Genomic DNA, 25,958 nt, shown 5'->3' with positions numbered 1-25,958 from the left:
CCTTTTTAAAAGGCACAAAATAGTAACACTCTCCTTCAACTCATTTTCAGGTCATATAAGTTTGTCTTCCTCGGGTTCCAGTTTTTTTGTTGTTGTTGTTGCCTGATGCTAACAGTGTTTTCTCAAAGGTCTAAAGGAAATGTTTCCTTTGAACATAATATTCTGTGCACTGCAGAAGAGTTTTTTGTTTGTTTGTTTGTTTTTGCCTTTTGGTAACCTGCCTAGAAGATTTTATGTTTTATTGCTTAGAAAAAGCTGAGGCCAAAAAAATTCTTAATGAAGGTTATTACATTCGTTATCTTCCTGTATGTGCTTTTAAAGTCCTTGTGACATTGAGTTACAAGGCCTTGACTCCTGGGTCTAAAAATGACACCAAGCCCTACTAAATCTTAAATTCTGAGAGCTTATATTGCATATATTTCAACCTTGGAGAATATGACAATTATTTGTCTTGGGGTTGCTCTTCTCAAGGGGTATCTTAGTGGTGTTCTCTGTATTACCTGAATTTGAATGTTGGCCTGTCTTGATAGGTTGGGGAAGTTCTCCTGGATAATATCCTGAAATGTGTTTTCTAACTTGGTTCCATTCTCCCTGTCACTTTCAGGTACACCAATCAACCGTAGGTTTGGTCTTTTCACATAGTCTCATATTTCTTGGAGGCTTTGTTAGTTCCTTTTCATTCTTTTTTCTCTAATCTTTTCTTCATGCCTTATTTTAGTAAGTTGATCTTCAATCTCTGATGTCCTTTCTTTTGCTTGATCAATCTGGCTATTGATACTTGTGTATGACAAATGATGGCAACTCCTCTCCAGCAAGGGCACAAAACTGGATGGAGAATGAGATTGACGAATTGACAGAAGTAGGAAGATTTGCCCTGAGGGGTTCCCAGCTTGAAGGGATCCAAGATATTTCCCTTTCCCAAGACAATCCCATTCTGTCAATGAATTAATCAGCAAGAAGATTTCGTTTCACTTCCCTCTTCTCCTGCAAGGGAAGACTTTAAGAGACCTGAATTGACATGGCAAGGTGGTCTCATTTTCAACTCTCAAGCACAAAGTCTTTCTTCTCTTTGGTTTGCCTGCCAAAATGAAAATTCGAGGTTACCAAAAGCTGCAGTTCCAGTATATCTCCTTCTTATTCCACAGAAATTGTTGTTCATGGATATGAAGGCTCTGACAGCTAAGTATACTTTTGCCACCATGAAAAAGCCAATGAGAAGCCAATAAAAACAGGGTTTCAGAAACACAAAAGTACCTCCATTTCCAACTATGTGTCAAAAGCTTTCCTGATTAAGCTTGTTTGTTTGAGATTTCTCTAGCTGTAGCCAAAAAATCCTAAATTATTATCATTAGTATTCCTTTCATGAAATTGATGTGACCTGATACCCTGACTCATACTAAGAGAAGAATTAAGAGAATTGTGAAAAGGAAAAGTGGTTTTGAACTTCGTTTTCCTGCAGATCCAACAATCTAACTTTAGAACTCTGCTTCCTCCAGTTTTCTCACTCTGTCTGCAGTGAGAGCTGCCCTGCTGGCTCCACTGCTACTTTGAGTGCAGGCACTGCCTTGAGAGACATTTTCCTGACAGAAAGGTGACAGGAGGGCTTTCAAACGATTCCTTCTGAAAGCTGACATTCAACTCATGTTTACTCTTTGGGTAACTTTATCCTGCAAATTCTGAGAGAACACCATCCTTCTAGGTCCAATTGGCCACAAAACAGGTTGCATGAGTCTCCATAGCAAAATGGAAATCCAAATGGAATCCAATTTCCATTTGGATTTCCATTTTGCACATAGTGAGTTTTCTCTGTCCATTTTGGGTTTGGATGGAGGAGGGGAAAAATGCTCAGACTTTCCCCCAAGACGGTAGTATCAGCCAATCCCCAGAAACAGCTTGGAAGGGTCAGTGTGGGCAGGTGTTGAGTACTCTAAGTCATCCAGAGCAAGGGCAAGCAAACCATGGCCCACAGGCTAAATATGGCTACAACTGCTCCTTTACATATTGCTAAATACGGCTACAACCGCTCCTTCACATATTGCTAAATACGGCTACAACCGCTCCTTCACATATTGCTAAATGCGGCTACAACCACTCCTTCACATATTGCTAAATGCGGCTACAACCGCTCCTTCACATATTGCTAAATATGGCTACAACCGCTCCTTCACATATTGCTAAATACGGCTACAGCCGCTCCTTCACATGTTGCTAAATATGGCTACAGCCACTCCTTCACATGTTGCTAAATACGGCTACAACTGCTCCTTTACATATTGCTAAATACGGCTACAACTGCTCCTTTACATATTGCTAAATATGGCTACAACTGCTCCTTCACATATTGCTAAATACGGCTACAACCGCTCCTTTGCATATTACTTACAGTGGCTTTCAATCTGCAAGAGAAGACTTGAATAGTTGCCACAGACACCTTCTGGTTTGCAAACTGGAAATATTTATTACCGTTTACAGAAAAGGTTTGCTGTCATATGTCTCACAAATCCAGTGCAGTCTGTAATTAGTTACAACGAAAAGATGACAATGCCCAGGTCACATTGTTCCTAAGGCCTGTTCTGAATTTCTCCCCATTTAGAATGAATTCCCTGCAGGCATTTTTGCATGCCAAATACATTACATCACTGTCAAGCTTTCTCCTTCCATATATGCTTTGAACCCTGGGAACAGGCCACCTTTTCAGTTCTGTTCACAGTGGCTGTGTCTTCCGCTTCAGCCAAAACTTTCACTGTGGTCAGGGCCTTCCAAGCTACAAGGCCAGCCAGTAGGATGGGCAAGCTACAAGGCCAGCCAGTAGGACCCAGGGTCCTGTTGGGTACCCTAAAATCTCATTCTGTTGTCACCTTTGCCCCCTCATCCAAGTGACCATCTCTGGAATCTAGTTGGAAACATCTCCTTCCCCCCTAGACAAAGACCCATAGTCCTGGTATAATCATCATCCAGTGTAATGGGGGCTCTATCACTGTTTTCTACTGTTTCTTGAGCTATTTGGGCTTCTTGGTTCTGGGGACCTTTGCTGCAGTCTTCCTGGAAAGTAACCCGCCTGACATCTTCAATGAAACCTAATGTCTCACTTTCAGCATGTTGGTGTTCTGCAGTATCTGGGTGGCTTTCCTCCTGAGTTACAGTAGCACTCAGGGAAAGGCCATAGTGGTTGTGGAGATTGTCTCCATCTTGACCTCCAGCACTGGGTTACATGGATGCATCTTGCTCCCAATTGCTACATGATTCTCCTTCACCCAGAAAGGAACAGTCTTCAACACCTAAAGAAGAAGCTGAGAAACCATAAACAGAAGGACTATACTATATATAGACTAAGAGGAGGGACTATAATGCTTATTAGTGGTAGAGAATTTGTAAGCTAATTGTGTAAAGTGCTCCTGAAAAATCAATAAATATTAAACAACTTGTTTCAAAAAAAAATGAGATATTGGCAAGTTACTTACAGAAGCAAACCTGAATATCCAGTGAATAAGAAGATTCTGAGCTCATTGGAAGGTATTGAGTTGTCACAATTAATTTTTCACAGTAACAGATTTATCTTGTTATACTCTCCCCTCTTCCAGGATTCAACTTTCACTAGTCTTCAGTTTTAAAAAAGAAGATGCTAAGCCTAACTAGTAATCAAAAATACAAATTAAAAAGCCACAAAATAGCATATTACTATGCAGAATAAAAAAAAAATTACAAATCTGTAATCACTAAATATTGACCAGGATGTAAAGCAACAGGTGCCTGCACACACACACACACACACAGAACGAGGTTAACTTCACACCTGTTAAGGAATAATTTCCAGGAGGCATTGTTACATAAAACAAGCAAGTTATAAATGAAAGTACAGGGCGGGTGGAGCCAAGATGGCTGAATAGGAACAGCTCCAGTCTACAGCTCCCAGCGTGAGCGACACAGAAGACGGGTGATTTCTGCATTTCCAACTGAGGTACCGGGTTCATCTCACTGGGGAGTGCCAGACAGTGGGTGCAGGACAGTGGGTGCAGCGCACTGTGCGTGAGCCGAAGAAGGGCAAGGCATCGCCTCACCCGGGAAGCACAAGGGGTCAGGGAATTCCCTTTCCTAGTCAAAGAAAGGGGTGACAGACAGCATCTGGAAAATTGGGTCACTCCCACCCTAATACTGCGCTTTTCCAATGGGCTTAACAAACAGCACACCAGGAGATTATATCCCACACCTGGCTTGGAGGGTCCTACACCCACGGAGCCTCGCTCATTCCTAGCACAGCAGTCTGAGATCAAACTGCAAGGCAGCAGCGAGGCTGGGGGAGGGGCACCTGCCATTGCTGAGGCTTGAGTAGGTAAACAAAGCCGCCGGGAGGCTCCAACTGGGTGGAGCCCACCACAGCTCAAGGAGGCCTGCCTGCCTCTGTAGGCTCCACCTCTGGGGGCAGGGCACAGACAAACAAAAGGCAGCAGTAACATCTGCAGACTTAAATGTCCCTGTCTGACAGCTTTGAAGAGAGTAGTGGTTCTCCCAGCACGCAGCTTGAGATCTGAGAATGGGCAGACTGCCTCCTCAAGTGGGTCCCTGACCCCCGAGTAGCCTAACTGGGAGGCACCCCCCAGTAGGGGCAGACTGACACCTCACACAGCCGGGTACTCCTCTGAGACAAAACTTCCAGAGGAACGATCAGGCAGCAGCATTTGCGTTCACCAATATCCGCTGTTCTGCAGCCACCGCTGCTGATACCCAGGCAAACAGGGTCTGGAGTAGACCTCCAGCAAACCCCAACAGACCTGCAGCTGAGGGTCCTGACTGTTAGAAGGAAAACTAACAAACAGAAAGGACATCAACACCAAAAACCCATCTGTACGTCACCATCATCAAAGACCAAAGGTAGATAAAACCACAGAGATGGGGAAAAAACAGAGCAGAAAAACCGGAAACTCTAAAAATCAGAGTGCCTCTCCTCCTCCAAAGGAACGCAGCTCCTCACCAGCAACAGAACAAAGCTGGACGGAGAATGACTTTGACGAGTTGAGAGAAGAAGGCTTCAGAAGATCAAACTACTCCAAGCTAAAGGAGAAAGTTCGAACCAATGGCAAAGAAGTTAAAAACCTTGAAAAAAAATTAGATGAATGGCTACCTAGAATAACCAATGCAGAGAAGTCCTTAAAGGATCTGATGGAGCTGAAAATCATGGCACGAGAACTACGTGACAAATGCACAAGCCTCAGTATCCAATGCGATCAACTGGAAGAAAGGGTATCAGCAATGGAAGATGAAATTAATGAAATGAAGCGAGAAGAGAAGTTTAGAGAAAAAAGAATAAAAAGAAACGAACAAAGCCTCCAAGAAATACGGGACTATGTGAAAAGACCAAATCTATGTCTGATTAGTGTACCTGAAAGCGACAGGGAGAATGGAACCAAGTTGGAAAACACTCTGCAGGATATTATCCAGGAGAACTTCCCCAATCTAGCAAGGCAGGCCAACATTCAAATTCAGGAAATACAGAGAACGCCACAAAGATACTCCTTAAGAGCAACTCCAAGACACATAATTGTCAGATTCACCAAAGTTGAAATGAAGGAAAAAATGTTAAGGGCAGCCAGAGAGAAAGGTCGGGTTACCCACAAAGGGAAGCCCATCAGACTAACAGCTGATCTCTCGGCAGAAACTCTACAAGCCAGAAGAGAATGGGGGCCAATATTTAATATTCTTAAAGAAAAGAATTTTCAACCCAGAATTTCATATCCAGCCAAACTAAGCTTCATAAGTGAAGGAGAAATAAAATACTTTACAGACAAGCAAATGCTGAGAGATTTTGCCACCACCAGGCCTGCCCTAAAAGAGCTCCTGAAGGAAGCACTAAACATGGAAAGGAACAACTGGTACCAGCCACTGCAAAAACAAGCCAAATTGTAAAGACTATCAAGGCTAGGAAGAAACTGCATCAACTAACGAGCAAAATAACCAGCTAACATCATAATGACAGGATCAAATTCACACATAACAATATTAACCTTAAATGTAAATGGGCTAAATGCTCCAATTAAAAGACACAGCCTGGCAAATTGGATAAAGAGTCAAGACCCATCAGTGTGCTGTATTCAGGAAACCCATCTCACCTGCAGAGACACACATAGGCTCAAAATAAAGGAATGGAGGAAGATCTACCAAGCAAATGGAAATGTTGGCCTGGCTAGCTAGGTTGGGGAAGTTCTCATGGATGATATCCTAAAATATGTTTTCCAAATTGGTTCCATTATCCCCATCTCTTTTGGGTACACCAGCCAGTCATAGATTTGTTCTCTTTACGCAATCCCATATTTCTTGGAGGTTTGTTCATTCCTTTTCATTCTTTTTTTTTTCTATTCTTGTCTACCTATCTTATTTCAGAAAGGCAGTCTTCAAGCTCTGAGATTCTTTCCTCTGCTTGGTCTATTCTGCTATTAATACTTGTGATTGCATTTTAACATTCTTCTATTGTGTTTTTCAGTTCTATCAGGCTGGTTACATTCTTGTCTACACTGGCTATTTTCTCTGTCAGCTCATGCAATGCTTTATCATGACTTTTTAGCTTCCTTGCATTGGGTTAAAACATGATACTTTAGCTCAGTGAAGTTTGTTTTTATCTGTATTCTGAAGTCTACTTCTGTCATTTCAGCCATCTCAGCCCAGTTTCAAACCCTTGCTGGAGAGGTGATGTGGTCATTTGGAGAAAAGAGGGCACTCTGACTTTTTGTGTTTTCACCATTCTTGTGCTGATTTTTTTTCTCATCTTTGTGGGCTTATCTACCTTTAATATTTGAAATTGCTGACCTTTGGATGAGTATTTTTTTCTTTTAACAATTTGGCCACTTTTCTATAGGGCTGCTGTGGCTTGCTGGGAGTCCTCTCCAGTCCCTAGTCATCTCAGATTTCCCAGTACCTGGAGGTATCACCAGTAAAGGCTGAAAAACAGCAAAGATGGAATTCTGCCCATTCCTCTGGGAGCTCTATCTTTGTGTTTGTAACACAAAAAATAAATTCTTGGGGTGATGGATACCCCATTTATCCTGATGTGATTATTATGCATTGCATGCTTATATCAAAGTATTTCATGTAACCTATAAAGATATACACCTATTTACCCACAGAAATAAAAAATAAAAATAAATGGTTATGTCAATATAACTGATACATCACGTTGGAAAAGTGAACAAAATATAACATTTAAAAATAATAATAAAATAATTTGTGCAAGATCAGATCATCACCAAATGGTAGAGATGTGATAAAACAGGCAGTCTGTGAGCCACCCCACCCTTTCTTTGCAGAGATTGTGGTGCAGTGGGGTCGTCTATAGTCCAAGCCCAGGCAGACCTCCAGGCATCTGGAACACCCCACTCTATGCAGAGAACTTGGAGCCAAGGAGGTTTCCTATCTGATCTCCATGGCTAGTCACACCTCTGGGTAGATGGTTAACACTGGTGCCTGTGTCTGCTATCAGGAAGCCTGTACATGGGCCTGCCCATTCCAGCCTTGTCCATCTTGGAATGCATGCTTGGAATTTTTTAATCTGTAATCTCTCGTTTTCCATTTTGGTTAGGGATCATTGCTGAAGAGCTAGTGTAATCTTTCAGTGGTGTCACAACATTCAGATTTTTCATGATGCCAGAATTCTTACAGTGGCTTCTTCTCATCTGGAGATGTTGGCATTCCTAATTTTTGTAATTATTTTCATGCAGACAAGATTCATATATATATATATATATATATATATTTTTTTTTTTTTTTTTTTTCCTTTGCCCTGTCTCCCTAGAAGGTGTGAGCATACAGTATGTTTGGTACCATCTTTTGGCTTTGCTTTTATAGCCCTATGGACTTCTCATGGCTGGCTTTATATTGAGCTATTGGGCAGTTTGGCATACTACCAGCAGATGGCATGCATGAATAAGAGATGGCTGTGGCCAATGTCACTAGGTATATACTTTATTATTGTTTACTAAGAGAAGCTCTCAAAAAATTCAAAGCATGTATTGCAAGGAAGCTCAGCAACACCCAAGGCAAGGTTCAAAATCAACACAAATATATTTCTACAGCAATCTAGTAAATGAAGGAAGAGATAAACATGTCAAAAAGAAATCAGTCAGAGCTTCTGGTATTGAAAAGCTCAATTAAGGAATTTCAAAATACAATTAAAAGCTTTATCAATAGACTGGAGCAAGCAGAAGAACGAATTTCAGAATTGAAGTCTGGTCTTTTGAACAAACTCAGACAAAAAAAAGAATTAAAAAAAAATAAAGTCTTTGAGAAAGACGGGATTATATAAAGTGACCAAACTTATGAATTAATGACATTTCTGAGAGAAGGAGAAAAGGTAAATGACCTGGAAAACATATTTGAGAGAATAATTTAAGAAAATCTCCCTAATCTTGCTGGAGAGGTAGACATCCAGATAGAAGAAATCCAGAGAACACCTGGGAGATACTATAAAAAACAGATATTACCAAGACATAGTCACCACACTGTCCACCATCAATACTAAAGAAAAAAAATCTTAAAGACAGCTACAGAAAAATGTTAGATTATGTACAAAGGGAACACCATCAGACCAACAGCAGACTTCTCAGCAGAAACCTTGCAAGCTGGAAGGGATTGAAGGCCTATTTTCAGCATTCTGAAAGAAAAGAAATTCCAACAAAGAATTTTATGTCACACCAAACTAGGCTTCAAAAGCAAAGAAGAAATAAAATATTTTACAGACAAGCAAGCAATCAGGGAATTTGTTACCACTAGATCAGCCTTACAAGAAATCCTTAAAGGAGTTCTAAACATGGAAACAAAGGAACAATACCTGCTACCACAAAAATACACTTAAGTATATAGTCCTCAGATCCTATAAAGCAACCACACAATAAAAACCTACAAAGCAACTAAGCAACAACTTCATGAAAGGATGAAAACCTCACATATCACTATTAACCTAGAATATAAATGGCCTAAATGCCTTACTCAAAAGGCGTAGAGTGGCAAGTTTGATTTTAAAAAGAAAGACTCATTTGTCTGCTGTCATCAAGAGATCCATCTCACATGTAACAACACCCATAGGGCTCAAAGTAAAAGGTTGGAAAAAAATCTATCATGCAAATGGAAAACAAAAAAAGCAGGGGTAGATATTCTTAGATCAGACAAAACAGACTTTAAACCAAGAAAAGTAAAAAAGTATGAAGAAAAGAATTTCATAATGATAAAGACCTCAATTTAATAAGAAGACTTAACTATCTAAATACATATGTACCCCACATTAGAGTACCCAGCTTCATAAAGCTGTAGTTCTAGACCTATGAAAAGACTCATCCACACAATAATAGTAGGGGACTTCAACACCCCACTGACAGCATTAGACGGATCATCAGAGCAGAAAACTAACAAAGACACCTGGACTTAAATCTGACACTTGACCAATTGGCCCTAATAGACATTTACAGAATACTGAAGCCATAACTACAGAGTGCACATTCTTCTCATCTGCACATGGAACACATGGACAACAAGCTCAGCCTAAAGCAAGTTTCAATCAATTAAAAAACAGTAAAAATCATGCCAGCCATACCCTTGGACCACGGTGCAATAAAAATAGAAATCAATACCAAGAAGATCTCTCAAAACCACACAATAACATGGAAATTAAATAACTTGTTCCTGAAAGACTTTTAGGTAAACAATGAAATTAAGGCAGAAATAAAAAAAAGTTCTTTGAAATACTAGGCTGGGCGCAGTGGCTCACACCTGTAATCCCAGCACTTTGGGAGGCTGAGGCGGGTGGACCACCTGAGGTCAAGAGTTCAAGACCAGCCTGGCCAACTGGGGAAACCCCATCTCTACCAAAATACAAAAATTAGCCGGGCATGATGGCGGGTGCCTGTAATGCCAGCTACTCAGGAAGCTGAGGCAGGAGAATTGCTTGAACCCAGAGGTTGCAGTGAGCTGAGTTCACACCATTACACTCCAGCCTGGGTGACAGAGTGAGACTCTGTCTCGAAAAAAAAGAATGCAATTCCATTTACAATAGCTGAAAGAAAAAAAAGACAGCCTAGACTATATATAACCAAGAAGGTGAAACATCTCTACCAGGGGAACTACAGAACACTGCTGAAAAAAATAATAGATGACAAAAATTAACGGAAAAGCATTCCATGCTCATGAATTGTAAGAATCAATATTGTTAAAATGGCCATACTGCTCAAAGCAATCTACATATTCAATGCCAATCCTATCAAGCTACTAACATCTTTTTTCACAGAACTAGAAAAAAACTACTTTAAACTTAATCTAAAACCAAATAATAGCCTGAATTGTCAAAGCAATTCTAAACAACAACAAAAACAAAGCTGGAGGCATCACATTACTTGACTTCAAACTGTACCACAAGACTACAATAAGCAAAACGGCATGCAAAAACAGACATAGATCAATGGAACAAAAAACAGAACCCAGAATTAAGCCACACACCTACAGCCATCTGACCTTAGACAAAGTCAACAACAAAAAAACAATGGTGAAGAATCCCTATTCAATAAATGGTGCTGAGATTGCTGGCTAGGCATATGCAGAAGAATGCAACTGGACACCTACATTCACCATATACAAAAATTAACTCAAGATGGATTAAAGATTTAAATGTAAGACCTCAATCTATGAGATGCCTAGAAGAAAACCTAGGAAACACCATTCTGAACATTGGCTATGGAAAAAAATTTATGACTAAGTTCTCAAAAGCTATTGCAACAAAAAAATGAAAAATTGGATCTAATTATACAGCAAATGAAACTAGTAACAGGGTAACAGACAACCTATAGGATGGGAGAAAATATTCAAAAACTGCATCAAAAAAGGTCTAATATTCAGAATCAACGTAAAAAGTAAACAACTAAACAAGCAAAAATAAAGTAATCCCCTTAAAAATAGGCAAAAGATGTAAACAGACACTTGTCAAAAGAAAACAAGCAGCCAACAAACATGAATAAATGCTTAACTTTACTAGTCGTCAGAGAAATGAAAGTCAAAACCACAATAATGAGATGCCATCTTACAACAGTCAAAATGACTATTATTAAAAAGTAAAAAAAAAGAGCAGATGCTGGCAAGGCTACTGAGAAAAGGGAATGCTTATACACTGTGGTGGGAATGTAAATTAGTCAGCCACTGTGAAAAGCTGAAAAGTTTGGAAATTTTGAAACTATGAAAAGTTTGGAGATTTTTCAAAGAACTTAAAACAGAACTATCCTTTGACCTAGCAATTCATTACTGGTTTTATATCCAAAAGAAAATAAATTTTTGTACCAAAAAGACACATGCACCCATATGTTCACTGCAGCACTATTAACAAAAGCAAAGATGTGAAATCAACATAGCTGCCCATTATTAATGGATTGGATAAAGAAAATGTGGTACATATACACCATGGAATACTATGCAGTCATAAAACGGAACAAAATCCTGTGCTTTGCAGTGACATAGATGCAGGTAGAAACCATTATCCTAAGTGAATTAACACAGGAACAGAAAACCAAACACTGCATGTTCTCACTTATAAGTGGAAGTTAAACACTGAGCACACATGGACATAAAGATGGGAACAGTAGACACTGGGGAGTACCAGAGGGGAGAAGCAAGACAAGGGGCAAGGGCTGAAAAACTATTGGGTACTGTGCTTTCTACCTGAGTGACAGCATCAATCATCAAACGTCAACATCATGCAACATACCTAAGTAACAAACCTACTCATGTATTCCATGAACCTAAAGTGGAAATTAGTTTTGAAATAAAAATTTTTTAAAAATAAAAACATTGTTGGGATAAACTACCCAGATTACAATGGTGATACACAAAGAACAAAATAAGATATTTGACCTACCAAGATGTGAGAAAGTAAATTATCATGGAAAACTTTTTTTTATGTTTTTAAAATTGTATTGACTATTTCAAGAATATTTAGATGCTGATTTTCTCTATTTTTCTATTTTCAATTTCATTAATTTCTATTCCAATTATTATTATTATTATTTCTTCTGCTTGCTTTGAGATTAGTCAGAGTACAGAATACAGTATTTTTCTAGTTTCCTAAGGTATAAACATAGACTATTGAATATAGAATTATCTTCTTTACTGATATAGATACTTAATACTATAACTCTCTTATTTCCCTCTTAGCATTTCTTTTGCTTCATCCTACAAATCTGGTAAGTTGTAACTTCATTTTTATTTAGTTCAACTTTTTTGTTTGTTTGTTTTTGTTTTTGTTTTCTGAGACAGACAGCCTGGCTCTGTCACCCAGGCTGGAGTGCAGTGACACGACCTCGGCTCACTGCAACCTCTGCCTCCCAGATTCAAGTGATTCTCATGCCTCAACCTCTTAAGTAGCTGGGTTTACAGGCATATGGCACCACACCCAGCTAATTTTTGTATTTTTAGTAGAGGCGGGGTTTCGCCATGTTGGCCAGGTTGGTCTCATACTTCTGGCCTCAACTGATCCATCCACCTTGGCCTCCCTAAGTGCTGGGATTACAAGTATGAGCCACCATGCCCAGCAAAGGTCAAATTATTTTTAAAATTTCTCTTACATTTCTTTCATTTTTTAATTAATTTGGTTTTTTTTTTTTTTTTTTTTGAGATGGAGTCTTGCTTTGTCACCCAGGCTGGAGTGCAGTGGCACCATCTTGGCTCACTGCAAGCTCTGCCTCCCGGGTTCACGCCATTCTCCTGCCTCAGCCTCCCCGGCAGCTGGGACTACAGGTGCCCACCACCATGCCCAGCTAATTTTTTTTTTTTGTATTTTTAGTAGAGATGGGGTTTCACAGTGGTCTCAATCTTCTGACCTCGTGATCCACCCGCCTCAGCCTCCCAAAGTGCTGGGATTACAAGCATGAGTCACCGCGCCTGGTCATATTTCTTCTTTGACCCACATGTTGTTTATGTGATTATCTTCTTTATCATATTTTACCCATTTTTTGGAACAATTTTTTTTCTTTTTGAGTCAGAGGCATGCTCTGTAGCCCAGGCTGGAGTGCAATGGTGCAATTTCAGCTCACTGCAATCCTGGGTTCAAGTGATTCTCCTGCCTAAGCCTCCTAAGTAGCTGGGATTACAGGTGTGCACCACCATGCCCAGCTAATTTTTGTATTTAGTAGAGATGGGGTTTCACCATGTTGGTCAGGCTGGTCTCGAACTCCTGACTTCGTGATCCACCTGCCTAGGCCTCCCAAAGTGCTGGGATCACAGGCATGAGCCACTGCTCCTGGCCACAAATATGTTTTTTTAATGTCATAAAACTAAAACTATTTTATAATAAAATAGTAAAATTTTTAAAACAGGAAGTTTGCGTTCTGTGACAGCATTTTTCTTTATAATTATATCTTTGGAAGTATTCAATATGTTGAAAAACAACTTGCAACATACATGTAAGTTATAAAACATAGTAAAATGATGAACTCCCAAAAACATCCCCATCCACCTAAGAAGTAAACATTGATCACTTCTACTGTCCACCCATGCTTCTCTTTCTCCCTTCACTGTGCTACCCCCATACATGATCACTACCATAAATGTTGAGTTTATTACTAAGCTACTTCTAACTATGTGGATATACTTCATAATATAAATGTGTGTAAGGTTTATAATGCATATGTATCAAAATATGTACTAATGTGAATATAAATATATCATGTATACTATCGTATTTTGATATATATGAATTTATACTACACATATTCATTTACATGGGAAATATATACACATATGGATACTTATGTAATACTACATATAACACACAACTGTGCACATGTAATACATGAACTACAGTGCATACGTATCACATGTGTATGTAAATACACATGTAAAAACAAAATAGATTACATATATTAGTAGATGTGTAAAACTGAATATGTACATAAATTTAGGTATTGTATAATATTTGTACAGAATACATAAAACACATTTATACCTAGATAGTATAAGATATACATGCACTTATATTGTAAAATATGCATTTGGGGATGTAAAATTATATATCATACATATAAGATATTTGTATATATTTAATGTCATTTAATATAATGTGTGTATTTATATTCAATATGTGTATGATTTATATGGTATACATATTTAACATGTACATTATAAAACATATATAATATATAAACATAGTAAATGTATTATTAATAAATATATATATTTATAATTAAAATCACTGCAGTTGGCCAGGTGCTATGGCTCACACTTGTAATCCCCCACTTTGGGAGGTGAGATGGGAGAATTGCTTGAGGCCAGGAGTTTGAGACCAGCCTGAGAAACACAGCAAGACCCCATTTCTATAAAGAATAAAAAACATAGCCAGGTGTGGTGGGATGCACCTTAAGTCCTAGCTACTTGGGAGGCTGAGGCAGGAGTATTGCTTGAGCCCAGGAGTTTGAGGCTGGAGTGAGCTATGATCGTGTCACTGCACTCCAGCCTGGGTGACATTAGAGACCTAATGTATATATAGCATGATGAATGTAGTAAATCCTAATGGACACCTGAAATTAGACTCTATCTCTAACAAAAAAAAAAAATCACTGTAGCCTTTCTATATTCACATAAGTGTCACATGACTATTTAGAGGTTAAGCATAACCTCAACTTGTGAAGGGCATTGTAGGTGGGTCAGCATATAGCACTGAGTGAATGTTTGCTGGATGAGTGAATGATGGATACAGAGCAAAGTGTAAGGAGTGTCTTTCAGCTGCTATGTTCTGCTCAAGGCTGGTTTCTTTATGTGTTGAAGAGGAAGCCACAGGCATGAAGAAGACTTGGCATGACTGATTATGAGCAGCGGATCAATATGTTGCATATTAGGGCCCATGATGGAAATCAAAGCAGAGGAGACTCGAGATCTAGTGGGATTGGTACCATTAGTGAAGCGGAGGGAGAGATGCAGCACATTTATGTGAGAGCATGGGTGGGTGGGGGTGTCATTTGCAGTTAATCGCCCAGTACTGAAAGGCACCCAGTAGTACACTATGGGAAGTGAAATAAGCCACGCACAGAGAGCCACATACTGCATGATTTCCACTTATACGTGGAATATTAAAAAGGTCAAACTCAGAGAGTAGTAACAGAGAGTAGAATGGCAGTTACCAGGGGTGGAGGGTTGGGGGTTTGGGGGGATGCTTGTCAAAGGGCAGAAACTTTCAGCTATAAGATGAAATACTGTTAGAGACCTAATGTATAGCATGGTGAACATAGAGAATCCTAATGTGTACTTGAAATTTTCCAAGAGTTATCTCAAATGTTCTCACCACACACACACAATGGTAACTGTGAGATGTGGATATATTAATTAGCTTGTTTTAGACATTTTACAATATATACATACATCAAGACATCCTATTGTACACTCTAAATATATGTAATTTTTTGTTAATCAAAACTCAAAGCTGGAAAAAGGCACTCAATATATATTGTTTTCTTAATTCTTTAACACCACACTCTAATCCTCTTGAAATATTTCTTGTCATAAAATCTAGGCCCTGAAATCCTGAAAACAGCAACAACAACAACAACAACAGATAACAACCAGTATATCTGCCTCACAATCTAATGAATTCTCCTTCCTTAACCCCTTCAAATCCTATTTTTTTTTTAAATGTCTACTTCTGGTGATGACTGGTGCTAGACTGGACTTCCTGATACAGAAAACTACAAACCTGGATGCATTCTATCTGAAAACAGTTTTCAGAAAGGGAAAAAAGGTAATGCAAGAGTGAAATCACACAAGAAGGGAACCTAGCAAGCTAAGCCCCATGACTTCCCTGTTCTCTTTCGGGGATAATTCCTTTCCCAGTAGATACAACTGGAATCTGGGCCAAACAAAGCAGTCATTGATATGGTTTGGCTGTGTCCCCACCCAAATATCATCTTGAATTGAGCTCCCATAAAGTGGGACATTAGGAAGCAAGACAGTTTCTGGGGAGGGGCCCCGTTCTGTGTGGGAAACGTGTGAGGGGAGAAGAAAAGACACACACACAATACCTTTAAGGGTAAACAACCTTTATCCCATGTAAATGGCAATGTAGATAGAATAAGCAAATTATATAATAAGCAAATGGATATAATAAGCAAATTGCAATGGGGAGGGAAGAAGGGAAAAGATATACATGTATTTACACTCACCAGACTATGGAGGATTCACCACCAGGCTAGGAAGCAACAGCCTGGGCTCCAGAGTCGGCCACTCGTCCATGCACAGACAATGAGAGGTCTCATGAAGCTTCAATGCAGTCTGGGACCCTAGTTCTTTTTGTAAGGAGTTGTTTGACATGAGGCCCAGTCACGAGGGCCCTTCACGACTGAGCTAAAGGAACACAAAAAGGTCAAGTTGTTTTTGTGGTTGTCTATTGTTTTTCAATAACTAACGTATAGGAATAGATTGAAATAGAGATTTCTCCAAAACAGTGCTGGATGAATGCCTAAGGGGCTCACACAACCTGTTCCAGGACTTGGTGACCATTGTTTGTGGCCATGTTCAAGTGAGTTCAAACTTAATATTTAACTTTTCCTCCACAGGCCCTCAGAAATTTGTGTCAGTAAATGTGGGAGGGCAGGTATCTTTTTGACATACTAGCTTCCCTTTTTTTTTTTTTTTTTTGAACATGTACACAGCAGTGGGAATGCCAGTCACATGGGAATTCTATTTTTAGTTGTTTCATGAACCACCACAGTTTTCCATAGTGGCTGTACTAATTTACTTTCCCACCAACATTGTACGAGGGTTCCCATTACTCTGCATCCTCACCAGCATCCATTATTTTTTGGCTTTCTGATAAAAGCCATTTTAACTGGAGTGAAATAATTTCTCACTGTGGTTTTGATGTGCATTTCCCTGATGTGCTGATGTTGAACAGCGTTTCATATACCTCTTGACCAACTGATGAACAAAATATGACACATATACATAATGGAATATTATTCAGCCATAAAAAAGAATAAAATTATGTTATTTGCTGCAACATGGATAGAATTGGAGGACATTATGTTAAGTGAAATAAGCCAGGAATAGATGGACAAATATTCCGTCTTCTCACTCATATGTGGGAGCTAAAAACATGGATCTCATGGAATTAGAGAGTTGATTGGTGGTTACCGGAGGCTATGAATAGAGGGGGGCAGGAGAGAGGTTGTTTTGTGGGCACAAAAATACCGCTGGATAGAATGAACAAGATCTACTATTCAGTAGTACAGCAGGGCAACTACAGTTAACAATAATTTGTTGTATGATTTAAAGTTGCTGGAGGGGAGGAACTGAAATGTTTCCAACATAAAGAAAGGGTGCAGGTTTGGGGTGATGGAGTCTCAATTGCCCTGGTTTATCATTAGACATTGTATGCATGCATCAAAATACCACATGACCCCACAATACATATAACTATTATGTATCTATAAAAAAAAAAGTTCTGCCAGCCGGGCATGGTGGCTCATGCCTGTAATCCAAGCACTTTGGGAGGCTGAGGTGGCTGGATCACCGGAGGTTGGGAGTTTGAGACCAGCCTGACCAACACAGAGAAACCCCATCTCTACTAAAAATACAAAATTAGCAGGGTGTGGTGGCGCATGCCTGTAATCCCAGCTACTTGGGAGGCTGAGGCAGGAGAATCACTTGAACCCGGGAGGCAGAGGTTGCAGTGAGCTGAGATCGTGCTATTGTACTCCAGCCTGGGAAATAAGAGTGAAACGCTATCTCAAAAAAAAAAAAAAAAAAAAAAAAAGTTCTGCCTCAGGGTTCTGCATCCATAAATTCAACAAACCTGGGATCAAACACATTTTTTTGCCAGGCACAGTAGTTCACACCTGTAATCCCAGCACTTTGGCAGGCCAAGGCAGGAGGATCACTTGAGTCCAGGAGTTTGAGATCAGCCTGGGCAACATAGTGAGACCTTGTCTCTACAAAAAATAAACTATGCACCTAGTCCCAGCTACTCAGGAGGCTGAGTTGGGAGGATCACTTGAGCCTCGGAGGTTGAGGCTGCAGTGAGCTGTGATTGTGCCAGCGCACTCTGAGTGACAGAGCAAGAAGCCGGTCTCCAAAAAATATTTTTAAGAAACCAATAAAAATAATACTAATTTAAAAACCAAGAGAGTCTAACAACTATTTACATAGCATTTACATTGTATTAGGTATTATATGTAATCTAGAGATGATTTAAAGTATACAGGAGTAAGTGCTGGGTTATATGCAAATAGTACTTCATTTTATGCAGCGGACTTGAGCAGCCTGAGATTTTGGTGCCTGAGATGATCCTAGAACTAATCCCCTACAGATATACTGAGAGGCGACTACATGTCTGTATCTATAGATAGATACCAAGATGGCGAGAGATAGATTGGGCAGGGAGGGAATGCGTTTACATGAGATAGAGATAGAGACAAACAGAGAGGTAAGATCCACAATTATTAAAGACACTGTAGTGGAAGTTTTTCCAGGATATTTTGCCTCCAGTATTAATGGAAAAGCTGGTGAAGTGTGAAGCCAGGCGAGGGCTCTGAGCTCTGACGGCGGGGTTGCGGGGTCGCCCGCCTCCTGGACAAATCTGTAGGCCTAGGGAAGCCTGCCGGCTGAGAGGTGTGGAATAGGGGAAGCCAGATCTGTGGGCAGACGACGAGAAGTCCTCAGGCTAAGAAATAGCTTTTCAAAAGGCAGTGAAAGGGACGATTCTTGTTGGAGGAGCTGCTCTTGCAACTGTTTTAGGACTTTCTCAGTTTGCTTATTACAGAAGGAAACAAATGAGCCTGGTCTATGTTGAAGCAGCAGACTGCATTTCAGAACCTGTTAACAGGGAGCCTCCTTCCAGAGACGCTCAGCTACTGACTTTGCAAAAATATATCTGAATTTGATATCCTTGTTATGGGAGGAGAAGAAAGAGGAAGTGGCTGTGCACTAGATGCCGTCACCAGAGGACTAAAAACAGCCTTGTAGAAAGAGATGATTACTTACCAGGGACCAGCATTAGAAGCACTAATTTGATCCATGGTGGTGTGAGATATCTTCAGAAGGCCATGATGAAGTTGGATATTGAGCAGTACAGAATGGTAACAGAAACCCTTGAGGAGCATGCCAACCTGCCAGAAATTGCTCCCCATTTATCAGCTCCATTGCCTGTCATGCTTCCACTTTACGAGTGGTGGCAGTTACCTTACTACTGGGTAGGAATCAAGCTGTATGATTTGGTTGCAGGAAGTAATTGCCTGAAAAGCAGTTATGTCTTCAGCAAATCAAGAGCCCTTGAACATTTCCCAATGCTCCAGAAGGACAAACTGGTATGAGGAATTGTCTACTATGATGGATGACATAACGACGCACGGATGAACCTTGCCATTGTGCTGACTGCTGCCAGATATGGGGATGCCACAGCCAATGACAGGGAGGTAGTGAGCTTGCTCAAGAAGACAGACACCCAGACAGACAGCGAAAGTGCGTGTGAGTGGTGCGTGGTGCAAGAATGTCCTCACAGTGCAGGAATTTGACATGAGAGCCAAGTGTGTTATCAATGCCATGGGACCTTTCACAGACTCTGTGTGCAAAATGGATGATAAGGATGCTGCAGCTATCTGCCAGCCAAGTGCTGGTGTCCATATTGTGATGCCTGGTTATTACAGCCCAGAGAGCATGGGACTTCTTGACCAGTGACGGGCGAGTTATTTTCTTCTTACCCTGGCAAAAGATGATGATTGCTGGCACTACTGATACTCCAACTGATATTACACACCATCCAAGTCCTTCAGAAGAAGATATTAACTTCATTTTGAATGAAGCACGTAATTACCTGAGCTGTGATGTTGAGGTGAGAAGAGGGGGGACATCCTAGCAGCGTGGAGCGGTATCTGTCCCCTTGTGGAGCTGTATCCATCCCCTTGTTACAGATCCCAAATCTGCAGATACTCAGTCTATCTCCTGAAATCATGTTGTCGATGTCAGTGAGAGAGGTCTTATTACTACAGCAGGTGGAAAGTAGGTAACTTACTGGTCTGTGGCGGAAGATCCCCTAAATGCTGCTATCAAAACCCACAATTTGAAAGCAGGACCAAGTAGAACAGCTAGGCTTTTCCTTCAAGGGGTTAAGATTGGAACCCCACACTCTACATGAAGTTTGTCCAGGATTATGGACTTGAAAGCGAGGGGGCACAGCATCTTGCTGCCACCTATGGTGATAAGGCTTTTGAGGTGGCCACAATGGCAAGTGTGACTAGCAAAAGGTGGCATATTGTTGGAGTATGTTTTGTGTCAGAATTTCCATATATTGAAGCAGAGATGAACTATGGGATTAAGGAGTATTCCTGCACCACTGTGGATATGATTTCACGTTGTACTCGCCTGGCTTATTATTATTATTATTATTTTTGAGACAGAGTTTTGCTCTTGTCACCCAGGCTGGAGTGCAATGGCACGATCTTGGCTCACTGCAATCACCGCCTCCTGGGTTCAAGCGATTCTCCTGCCTCAGCCTCTCGAGTACCTGGAGTTACAGGCTAATTTTGTATTTTTAGTAGAGATTGGGTCTCCACCCTGGCTAATTTTGTATTTTTAGTAGAGATTAGGTTTCTCCATGTTGGTCAGGACATCACCACGCCTGGCTAATTTTGTATTTTTGTAGAGATTGGGTTTCTCCATGTTGGTCAGGCTGGTCTCAAATTCCTGCTCAGGTGATCTGCCTGCCTCAGCCTCGCCTGGCCTTTCTAAATGTCCGAGCAGCAGAGGAAGCCCTACTCAGGATTGTTGAACTCATGGGCAGAGAACGGAATTGAGATGATTATAAGAAACAGGAACAACTTGAAACAGCCAAGAAGTTTCTATATTATGAAACAGACTAAATTTTGATCAGAACAGTTAACAGACGGCTCTGAAATTAGCCTATTGCCTTCAGACAGTGACAGGTATAAGAAGAGATTTCGTAAGTTTGATGCAGACCAGGAAGGCTTTATTACCATTGTTGATGTTCCGCGTATATTAGAGAGTATCAATGTCCAAATGGATGAAAATACACTCCATGAAATTCTAAATGAAGTCGATTTGAATAAAAATGGACAGGTTGTACTCAATGAATTTTTGCAGCTGATGAGTGCTATTCAAAAAGGAAGGGTGTCTGGAAGCCGGCTCGCTATACTAATGAAAACTGCAGAAGAGAACCTCGACAGAAGAGTTCCAATTCCAGTGGACCATAGTTACAGGAGGGACCGGGCTTAGGATGCGACTGGCCTGGGCAGATCTGTGTTTGTTAAACAGGTCTTGTTTGTGCATATTTTGCTATGAATGAAGTTCCTTTAAGGACAAAGAAAAGCACACTTTTCTTCTTTTGAGCATATCTGTTTTTACTTAAAATCTGCTAAATGCTAAAACACACAGTCTTTCACCAATCCCAGAGACTCGTTTGGAAATGAACTGATTTCAAGCCATTACTGTGAATAAAGCACCCCAGCATTTTGTGTAAGTTCTTTTTTTTTTTTTTTTTTTCCCGAGATGGAGCCTCGGTCTGTCGCCCAGGCTGTAGTGCAGTGGTGAAATCTTGGCTCACTGCAACCTCCGCCTCCCAGGTTCAAGCAATTCTTTTGCCTCAGCCCCCCGGGTAGTTAGGATTACAGGCACCCGCCACCACATCTGGCTAATTTTTGTATTTTTAGTAGAGATGGGGTTTCACCATGTTGGTCAGGCTGGTCTCAAACTCCTGACCTCGTGATCCACCCGCCTCAGCCTCCCAAAGTGCTGGGATTACAGTCGTAAGCCACTGCACCCAGCCATAAGTTCTGAATTAAACCTGTACAGCTTTCTTACCTGATTTAAGACAGGGAGACAAGAAATAGGGGTGAATGAGCTTCTTCGAAATTCATTCCAAGCACAAAAGAAAAAATTTTCCATTTGCATATAAACTTGACATTAGTTGATTCTGTTGGGGTTGGGGTGGGTATGCAGGGATTGCCTTTTATTATCAAGTGATTTATTTCAAGAGCCTTTAAGGAGAGTCAGGTGAAGGAACCCCCATCTGTGCTGGAGAGTTGGATACTCCTTTAAATAGCCCCACCACAGTCATAACAATAATGATAATGCTGGATTATTTGTTTAGCCAAGGTTGTCTGCCTCATATCCATCATGCTGTTTGCAATATTCCTGCTTTCAATCAATTTATACTGAGTGTAACTTTAGGATTTCTGCTATTAAATGCGTGATCCCGCTTCTGCTTCAGTTTCTGGCTTGGCTTTGTCTGTTTCAAAATATGTAGCTTCCTCTTTGGTACAACAAAAAACTCATTTTCACTTTTATTAAATATACTGTGTTATCATTGATTTTATTTTCTCTTTCTTATGTATCTGTAAAGATTTTTGGCACATAAATGTAATATTAAAGTCAGTGATGCTATAACTTGCAATGTTTGCATCATGTCCACCTTTTTTAAGGAGTGAAAAAGCCCTAGTATGTTTTAAAGAATAACAAGTGCAAGCTCAGTACTAGAGTGACTACACACACTGCATGTTTTCATATGTGGCACTTTTATGTACCGTGTTGGGTTATTGTTCTAGATTGGACTGTTAAATACTATGTTCAAGGCTGGGTTGTCATTTTTATAACTGTCTTGGTGTTTTGCGGCCATTATTTATTACTTTTGATATAGAGAATGAGCTACGTGCATTTATAAAGCAATAAGAGGATGTATTTAATGTGCCTGGTTTTTAACTGAATAAGAACCGGAAGTATGAATCAATAAAACTGATTAAAATGGTCAAAAAAAAAAAAGCTGGTGAAGTGTTTATGTTTTTCTTTAAAACACATGCAGAACACACATACGCGTGCTTGCATGCACGCACACACACAACTCACACACACAAACCAGCCAAACAGTCCACCTAAATGGGGCTGTGGTGGTGAGAGCTCTGGGCAATGGAATCTTACCAAACGTGCAGTGCTCTGTTTTGAAGACAGTGACACCCTTTTTGTTTATTTCAGATATAAAACAATGCAGGCTTTGTCCTGAAGATCATTATCCAAACAAGAAAAGGGAACATGCCTTCTCAAATAGGAGACCTTCCTGGCCTATGATGAATCTTTGGGCCTGACTCTGGCATGCACAGCCTTGTTTTACTCTGCCCTCTCTGTTCTGATCCTTGTGGAGTTTGTGTGGCACCAAAACACTCCCATAGTCAAGGCCAGCAACCAGACTCTGAGCTACACCCTCCTTGTCTCCCTCACACTCTGCTTTCTCTCTTCCTTGCTCTTCATCGGCCGCCCCAGCCCTGCCACCTGCCTCCTCTCACGGACCACTTTTGCAGCTATGTTCACAGTGGCTGTGTTTTCTGCAGGGCCTTCCAGGCTATAAGGCCAGAAAGCAGGATCTGAAAGTGGATGGGTCCCCAAAAAACACATTCTGTTGTCTTCCTTTGCTCCTTTACCCAAGTGACCCTCTGTGGAATCTGGCTGGGGACACAGCCTCCCTTCGTAGACAAGGACCCTCAGTCCATGCCTGGCTACATCATTATCCAGTGTAATGAGGGCTCCGTCACTGCCTTCTACTCTGTCTTGGGCTATTTATTTGGGATTCTTGGTTTTAGGGTCCCTTGCTGTAGCCTTTCTGGCAAGGAACCTGTCTGATGCCTTCAACGAAGCCAAGTTCCTTACCTTCAGCATGCTGGTGTCCTGCAGTGTCTGGGTGGCCTTCTTCCCAAGTTACTAAAGCACCCAGGGCAAGGCCAGAGTGGCCGTGAGATCTTCTCCATCATGGGCTCCAGCGCTGGGTTACTTGGCTGCATCTTTGCTCCCAAGTGCTATGTGATCCTCCTTCATCTAGAAAGGAACACTATTCCATGTTTAAAGAAGCCTAGTCCAGGCATGGTGGCTCACGCCTGTAATCCCAGCACTCTGGAGGCCAAGGCGGCTGGATCGCTTGAGTCCAGGAGTTCAAGACCAGCCTGGGCAATGTGGCAAAACCCCATCTCTACAAAATATACAGAAATTAGCTGTAGGTGGTGGCATGCACCTGTAGTCCCAGCTACTCAGGAGGCGGAGGTGGGAGGATTGCTTAAGCCTGGGAGGTCAAGGCTACAGTGAGCCAAGATCACACCACTACACTCTAGCCTGGAAAACAAAGCATGACTCTGTCTAAATAAACAAATAAGAAGCCTGAGAAACCGTAAACAGACCAAACAATAAACAGGCTGAGAAGAGGAACTGTAACAATCATTAGTGGCAGAGAATTTGTAACCTGATTGTGGAAAGCACATCTGAAAACAAAGATTGAATGAACTATTTGAAAAAAAAGGCAATGAAAGACAGGAAATTTACAGAGGCAAAACCTGAATATCCAGTGAATAATAAAGATTCTGGCTGGCTCAAAGGTAGTGAGTTCTACCAATGTATTGTCCACAGTCAGTTACAGACCAAATTCCTTGTTCTACTCTTTCCCCCCTCCTCACTAATGCACTTGACTAGTCTTTAACGAAGAAAAAAAAAAAGATGCTAAGCCTAATAGTCAAAAATTCAAATTTAAAAAACCATAAAATAGTTAATTACCTCTCACTACAATGGCAAAAATTACACATCTGGAATCACTAAGTGTTGACTGGGATGCGGAGCACAAAGTGAAGGCATTGGGTAGGGTGAGGTCTGTGAAGACGCTAGTAACTACTGACCGGGATTTTAGCACCGAAATCAACCTCAAAGTTCAGTTGCGCACCCCTTGGTTATGTTACATATGGTGCAATGCTGGGCCACAGAGCTTGCCCCAGGTCCCCAAGCAAAGTCAGTGGCAGTGCCTGAACTGGAAGTTCATCCCCATCCATTTTCGCTTGCGGAATCTCAGGGCTCAGTAAAGAACCATGATTGACGGAGGTCACAGCAACTGGTATGACAGGGACAGGTTTCCGGAATTCCAGTGTCTTAACACCAAGCCCTGTAGTATTTCTCAGAAAGAACAAAACCACTGCTCTTGTGTGCTCAGAAGAAAGTTTAGTGGTCATAAAATCCAATACATCCAACTTGCAGATCAACACACAAAGACCCTGGAGGAAGGGGCGGTAACTTGTCCAAATCTCCAAAGAAAAGGTAAGAATGGTGATCATCAAAGCCGCTGACACTTGGGTCATTGTGTGCCGGCCATTGCTCTGAGGTTCCCTTAATTCTTACAACCACCACCTACATTTTAACATCAAATTCTAACATCATCCTCACTTTACCTATGCGGAAACTGAGACACAGAGCGTGTCTCTTGCCTGAGGCCCTGAAATAGTAAGGGAGCACAGCAGGGGCACCAGACATTATTTCACAAAAAGGGAAACTGAGGCCCAGAGAGGGTGAAAGCTCTCCGGGACGAGTGGTATAGGGTAGGTGGCCTCAAAGACAGAGCTTGGCTCAGAACCCACAGCCCCTTCAAATCAGCTTTCTCCCCTCCCGTGGGCAGCTATGAAGTCACAGGGGAACTGGGAGGGGCCGTTACCATGGAGACTGGAAGCCCATTCAGAGAACAGGGTGGAAACTGGAAGTCGCCCTCATCTCCCAGGGCACCACTTTGGAGCCAGCATTTTCGGCATCGGAAATGAGACCCAGAGCGCCTCGCGCGAGCAGCCCCAACCTCCCCGCAGGCGGCATGCGACACCGCCCGGGTGACCCAGGCTCGGGGATCTCTGGACTTCACGGACACAGAACGAAGGCAGACACGCCTCAATGCGCGTGTGCAACTCTATTCCGTCATTTAAAGAAGGCCATGTGGCCTCTTCACCAATCGGAATCCTGCTTTTTCCCTGGTCCCGCCTTATTCCCAGACTTCCGGCGTCTCGCTGGCCGCAAAACAACCCTAAACTAGAGGGCTCGGCGACTCCCAGAGACTTCTGGGTATTGTAGTCCTAAAGGTGCAGAGAGACAACAGGACCACGTTTTAGTAAAAAGCAGCTTAGAATAAAAATGCCTACACCAGTAATGATTCGGCG

At 41.3% G+C, this 25,958-nt stretch overlaps 1 pseudogene; it reads left to right on the top strand.

The window, feature by feature from the left end:
• The first annotated feature begins 1,841 nt into the window (after positions 1-1,841).
• LOC100444451 (glycerol-3-phosphate dehydrogenase, mitochondrial-like) lies at positions 1,842-21,234 on the top strand (annotated as a pseudogene).
• The last annotated feature ends 4,724 nt before the right edge of the window (positions 21,235-25,958 follow it).

Source organism: Pongo abelii, chromosome 20, assembly GCF_028885655.2.
Source record: "Pongo abelii isolate AG06213 chromosome 20, NHGRI_mPonAbe1-v2.0_pri, whole genome shotgun sequence".
In the NCBI taxonomy this organism is placed as follows: domain Eukaryota; kingdom Metazoa; phylum Chordata; class Mammalia; order Primates; family Hominidae; genus Pongo; species Pongo abelii.
This window is presented reverse-complemented; position numbering and strand designations above follow the sequence as displayed.